Genomic DNA, 6347 nt, shown 5'->3' on the forward strand with positions numbered 1-6347 from the left:
CCCCTACCCAAAGCTGTCCCCGCATCCACCTGCCTCGYGATGAGGGTTTGGCAGTGCCTTCATCCAATGGAAACTTCTTTTATCTCCAAAAATTGCTCTGCGCTCTGACGGGGAAAACTCCGGCTGCTCCAGTACGGGATCCTCCCTCTGCCGCCCGCAGCTTGTACAAAGACTCCTTCACCCGGGGAGGACAGAGCCACCTTTGTTCATCCCACTCCGACCGCGGCCGGCATGGCAGGAACAGCACCAGCCCTCCGGCTCTGCCATCCACCTCCCGGGAATCTCCAGCAATRAGAAAATCACTGAACCGCGAGCGTTGGGTGGTGGGAGACGTGAGGTGGGAGCATCGCTGCTTGCCTCGGATTTGCTCCCTCCCACCAATCCCAGCAGAATTTTAGGCATTATTTGGATTTAACCTAGCCAGGATTGTCTAATATCCCCCTGRAATATTGGGTCGGGTTGAAGGGATCCAAGCGATGCCGAGCCCCACAGCCCGGCTGTCCCTGCCGGAATCCTCGCCATGCCCATAAATCCCTTTATTGTCCCTTCCGCCCCATGGATAATCCAGGCATGGCGGGGGTGAGACGTGCCCCTTCCCAACACGGGACTCCCGGCAATCTCAGTGGGTGGCCGGGACAATCCCCACCCCGCGGCGCCCCACCCCCTGCTCTTCATTACAAAAAGAGGATAAATAATCCTTTTGTAAGGAGGGGGTGGAGGAGCGAGTGCTTGGGGGGGTAGCAGGATGGCGATGCCGCCTAGGATGCCCCTGGGATGTCTCCCAGAACGTCTCTCCGACCCTCGGACGTCCAATGGGAACMCATTCAGCCACAAATCCTACAATATCAGCCCCAGGGCTGGATGCAAATGCAGCCTCTGGAATTCGCTCACACACATCCCTTCAAATTTCTGGGTGAGCCGGGAAAACCGAGCCAGAAGAAGACTCTGTCTCACATTGGAGCACCAGGATGTTTGGCAAAGATAAGATACTTGGGAGATGTGGTCCTGATGTCACTAGCAGCACCGATTGCAGCAGGAAAGATGATTTCATGGCTTTAATACCAGGATAAAAGTTTTCCAGGAGCTTCCTTGTCCATATTGATACCTACTCTCCTGCATTTCCCTGCACTGGCGGCTGCGAGCCTGTCCCTGGGCACCCAGAACCCACTGGTAGCAGGATGGGGATCCTGTCGCCAGCCCAGGCTCRACCCTTGGTTATGAATGATGCCAGAAATTGTGGGGTGCAGCTTCCCGGTAGAGCAGGTGTCTTGGGATGTGTTTGGCAGCACAACGAGGAGGACGGAGAGGTAGAAGTGGCCAGAGGTGTTGCCACAGCTCCAAAAACCCCTTTGGAGTTTGATTCCCACTCTCCCCATTCATGGCYGGGCTCTGGGCACTATGGAGCCAGCATGAGGCTGGCAGCTCTGGCAGGGACCAGCCACTTCTGAGACGTTTGGGACCATGCCAGGAAGGATTGGGTTTAATCCCATGCCAACAGCTGCCCCAGCTCCGGATTAGCCCTGGCACCGTCCCCCTTCCCTGACCTTCCCAGGCCACCCCGCTGCTGTAACTGGAAACCCACTGGTCATTTTTCCAGTCTCATGATATCAGCAAACGTCAAATCCTCAAYGGATCATTGGCGTTAGGGTGGGTGGGATGGAGACAYGTGGATTTAGGGAACATCCTGGGATGGGGTGTTGGAAGCAGGTTCCTGCTCTGTCCACACTCAGAGAAGGAAAATGAGAGRGATAACTGAGCCTGAAGGGTTGCAAAATAGCATTCCCAAAACATCACCCCCAGGGCTGCTGGGATGATGTTTTTTCAAGCTCCCATCCCTAACTGGACACCTCATCATCCTGCCCTCTCATAACTGTCACTCCTAAAAAACACAGTCTGTGAAAAATGAAGTCCCTAATAACAGTGATCCCCCCAAAAATAGTGACCCCTAAAAAATGGGCCCTAATAACTGTGCCCCCTAAAAACCATGATAGCCAATAACCCCAAATGCTAATAATTGTAACTCCTAAAACTGTGACCCCCTCTATTAAACCTGACCCCTAAAAACCATGGTCTCGAATAATCATGATCTTATTAACCCCAAACCCTAATAACTGTGACCCCAAGAAAACATGTTCCCTAATAACGTGACTCATGTGACCCCTAAGAACTGTGACCCAATAATCACGACCCCTAAAACCCATAACTCCTAAAATGTGTGGTCCCTAGTAACYGTGACCCCTAAAAAGAATGACCCCCAAAAACCAAAGCCACTAAAAAACCATGATCCCTAATAAACATGACCCCTAAAAAATGCAGTCCATAATATATGTGACCCCAAAAATTATGGTCTTTAGCAACATGTTAAAAAACATGAACCCTAAAACCCACGGGCCCTGACAATCATGGCCCAAATGTGACCCTCAATAATTGTGACCCCTAAAACTCATGATTCCTAATCATCATCACCCCTAAAAACCCTGGCTCCTAATAACYGTGACACCCAATACTGCAGACTTCTATTATTAGTGACCCCTAAAAAGGAGCCCTAAAAACATGACCCATAGTAACTGCGTCCCCTAGTAACCCCAAATCCTAATAACCACGACCCCAAAAATGAGGTCACTAACAACTGTGACCCCTAAACACCCTGACCCCCAATAACTGTGACCCCAAATAACCATGACACCTCCAATAACTGTGACCCCAAATAACCATGACACCTCAAATAACTGTGACCCCAAATAACCCAAATCCCCAATTCCTTCCACACTGACTCCATTCATATCACCTCAAAGAACAATCCCTGCAAACCCCATTTCCACCAGTCCCTTCTGCACTCCTTACCCCTCATTTTTCYCTCAATATTTAATTCCCCTCCATCCTACCTGGAGCATTTCCCAGCTTTTCCCAACACCCAAACGAACAACCCCCAGCTGGTTCAACCCTCACAGATGCTCCCCATGGTGAACCAGCTGAGCAGCTGGGCACAGACCCATTTTTGGGGTGACTTTACACCTCCCTGCCCTCAGATTAATTTGTCAGATACCGGAATTTAGCCCAGATCGGGGCAGMAATAATGGGATTATCCAGAGCCTGCTGCGGGATAGGGAAGCTCATTATAGAGYATTAAAGAGAAGAAAATTGGGTTTTTCTAAGTTCTTAGAAAAACCTCAATTAACTTCCAGGTGCCTCTGAGGCTTATTTTAGGGTCATTTAAGGGTTTCTTTACAATTTGCTCCACACCTTCACTCTCTTCATGGACACAGAACAACTTCCAGGATCCCAGAGCAGCTGGGGATGATATYCAGCCCCCACAGGTGTTTCCAGGTTTGGGGAAATTAAGGCACAGCAGCCCCAAGCCTGCACAGGGGACACATCCATACCCTGCACACACCACAGAACACTCACTCCCTTCTGGAGCCCCCAGAAAAAGCAGGATGAGCCCCCTTGGAGAGCTTTTCCCCATGAAAACACCAGAGGGAAGGGAAAATCCATCCTGGTGGTGGGACTGGGAYGAGGTTCCCCCTATGGTGGATAACAAAAGGTGACCTGACCTATTTCTTTTTGGGGGTAAAACGGGAGGTTTTACCATGTTTTTCCAGCTTCCCTGAGTTTTCCAGCATGTCAGAGACTAACACTGCCACCTACCGAGCCAGGCCTTATGTTATTAAACACCATATTTCTATTTTCCCCACCCAGATGTTCTTCCCACATTTTGAAGCATACACGAGGCCTCTCAATTCAATGCATGTCTCTCTGGAGGGAATCCAGGTGCCCATCAGTGCCAAGCCCCTCAGGATAGTTTTTGGGGGGACATTCTAGGAGGCTTCTGTGGGCTCAGGGCTTTGTGGATATCAGGCTGGGATGGTGAATAGGGGAAACTGAGGCACAGCCAGAGCTCATCAGGCCCAGACGAGTTCCACCTGTGCCTCGTTTGGTCCTGGCTATTTAAGGCCGTTTTCCACAAATTGCCTCTTATTTTGAGTCTTAGCTCAGTGGTGTCCTTTAGTCCTTTCCTGGGATGGGGGAGCCCGGTGGAGCTGGGGTGTGGTTGGAGATTCTGGAGCCCTCGGAAATATTAGAGCCCTCAGGGTCTCCGGGGGTCCCGGAGCTGCCAGCGGTCCCGGAGCCCTCAGGGATCTCACAGCCCTCAGGGGTCCCGGGGGTCCCGCAGCCCTCAGGGATCTCACAGCCCTCAGGGTCTCTGGGGGTCCCACAGCCTTCAGGGGTCCTAGAGCCCTCAGGGATCTCACAGCTTTCAGGGGTCCCAGAGCTCTCAGGGGTCCCGGGGGTCCCACAGCCCTCAGGAGTTCCGGAACCTTCAGGGATCTCACAGCCCTCGGGGGTCCCGGAGCCTTTAGGGGTCCCGCAGCCCTCAGGGATCCCGCAGCCCTCAGGGATCCCGCAGCCCTCAGGGATCCCGCAGCCCTCAGGGGTCCCGGGGGTCCCGCAGCCCTCAGCGGTCCCGGGGGTCCTGCAGCCCACGCCGCCCCCCGAGGTGCTGGAGGGGCTCCTGAGGCAGCGCTTCGGGCCCCTGCCGCAGCCGGCCGCCATCGCCCGCCTGAGGCGCGGCCCTGCCGGTGCGTACGAGCCCACCGGGGACCCGGCCGAGGCGCTGGAGCGGCGGCAGGCGGCCAACGCCAAGGAGAGAGAGAGGGTGAGGTACCCCAGAACCTGCCGAACCCCCCCAAACCGTGCCCTCGGGGCTGTGTCACGTCGTGGTGGCACCCGGGGCTGCTCTATGTGGGGACACTGGAGGTGCCACCACAAGGGTGATCCAGAGGGACTTATTTGGGAGGTGGGTTTAATCTTGGAGGGCCTCAGGTAAATTTCAGGAGAGCCTGATTTAATCCTGTGTTATCAGTTTAATCGTGGGGGGGTTCTGGTTAAATTTTAGGAGGGCTGAGTTTAATTCTGAAGAGCCCATTTTCATGCTGGGGAAGAGGCGTTTGGTTTTAATGCAATGAAATCTGGTTTAATCCTGGAGAAACCCCAGTTTAATCTTGGGAACCCCAATTTAGTCGTGAGGGACAGAGTTTAATTATGGGATCCATTTTAATCCTGGAGGGGTTGGTTTAATCCCAAGTACCCAAACTTAATTCTGGGGTGGTCCAATTTAATCCTGGAAGGGGATGCTTTAATTCTGGTAARCCCAGTTATATCTAGGAGGTGCCAGTTTTATTCTAGAAGGGCCACAGTTAAATTCTGAAGTCTCTATTTCATTCTAGGAGRGTGATATTTAGTCCTGATGAGCCCAGTGTAATCCTAATTTAAAGGCCTCATTTTAACTCTAGGAGAGCCCAGATTAATCATGGAAGGGGSTGGTTTAATTTTTGGGGTCTCCGTTTTAATTCTGGGAGGGGCCTAGTTTAAATCTGGGGAGCCCAGTTTTATTCTARAAGGGTCACAGTTTGAATCTACGAGGGACCKACTTTAATTCTRGGGAGCCCTGTTTAAACKTTTAAAGGCCCCAGTTCAATCTTGCAGAGCCCAGTTTAATCCTGGAGATCCCAGTTTGATTCTTACRAGGGACCTRCTTTAATYCTGGGGGGGCARTTRAATCCTGGGGGAGGACTGGTTTAATTCTGGGGGGACCCCAGTTTTGATTTTGGAGGATCTGTTTTGATCCTGGTGAGGCCAGTTGAATCCTAGGGGGTTTCTGGTGTAATCTTGGGGGAGCCCAGTTTCATCCTGGGGGGGTCCTGGTCTAACTCAGGGCTCTTGGTGTCCTCTCRTGGCCTCTAACTGGGGTCCCTTTTGGGTCCCCCCACAGTTTCCAACCATGTCCCCTTGGAATCTCCCTCAGTTTCTAACTGGGGTCCCTTTGGGGTTCCCCATCAGTCTCTAACCGGGTCCCTGAGTGTCCCTGTGTGCTTCAGATCCGGAATCTCAACAGTGGCTTCTCCCAGCTCCGGACACTGGTACCGCTGGTGCCACGGGACCGCCGGCCCAGCAAGGCCGACATACTGCGGGCAGCTGCCCAGTACATCCGACTGCTCCAGGGAGTGCTGCAGGACACGGGGGGCTGCCAGGTGGGTACCCCAAAATTGACCCCAACACCCTTGAAACACCCACCTGCTGTGCGGCTGCATAGTGGGTACCCCAAAATTGACCCCAACACCCTTGAAATACCTACCTGCTGTGGGGCTGCCAGGTGGGTACCCCAAAATTGACCCCAACACCCGTGAAACACCCACCTGCTGTGCGGCTGCATAGTGGGTACCCCAAAATTGACCCCAACACCCGTGAAACACTCACCTGCTGTGCAGCTGCATAGTGGGTACCCCAAAATTGACCCCAACACCCTTGAAATACATACCTGCTGTAGGGGCTGCCAGGTGGGTACC

This window comes from Malurus melanocephalus, unplaced genomic scaffold, assembly GCF_030028575.1.
Source record: "Malurus melanocephalus ecotype Western Australia unplaced genomic scaffold, MMel_1.1 scaffold_709, whole genome shotgun sequence".
Lineage (NCBI taxonomy): Eukaryota > Metazoa > Chordata > Aves > Passeriformes > Maluridae > Malurus > Malurus melanocephalus.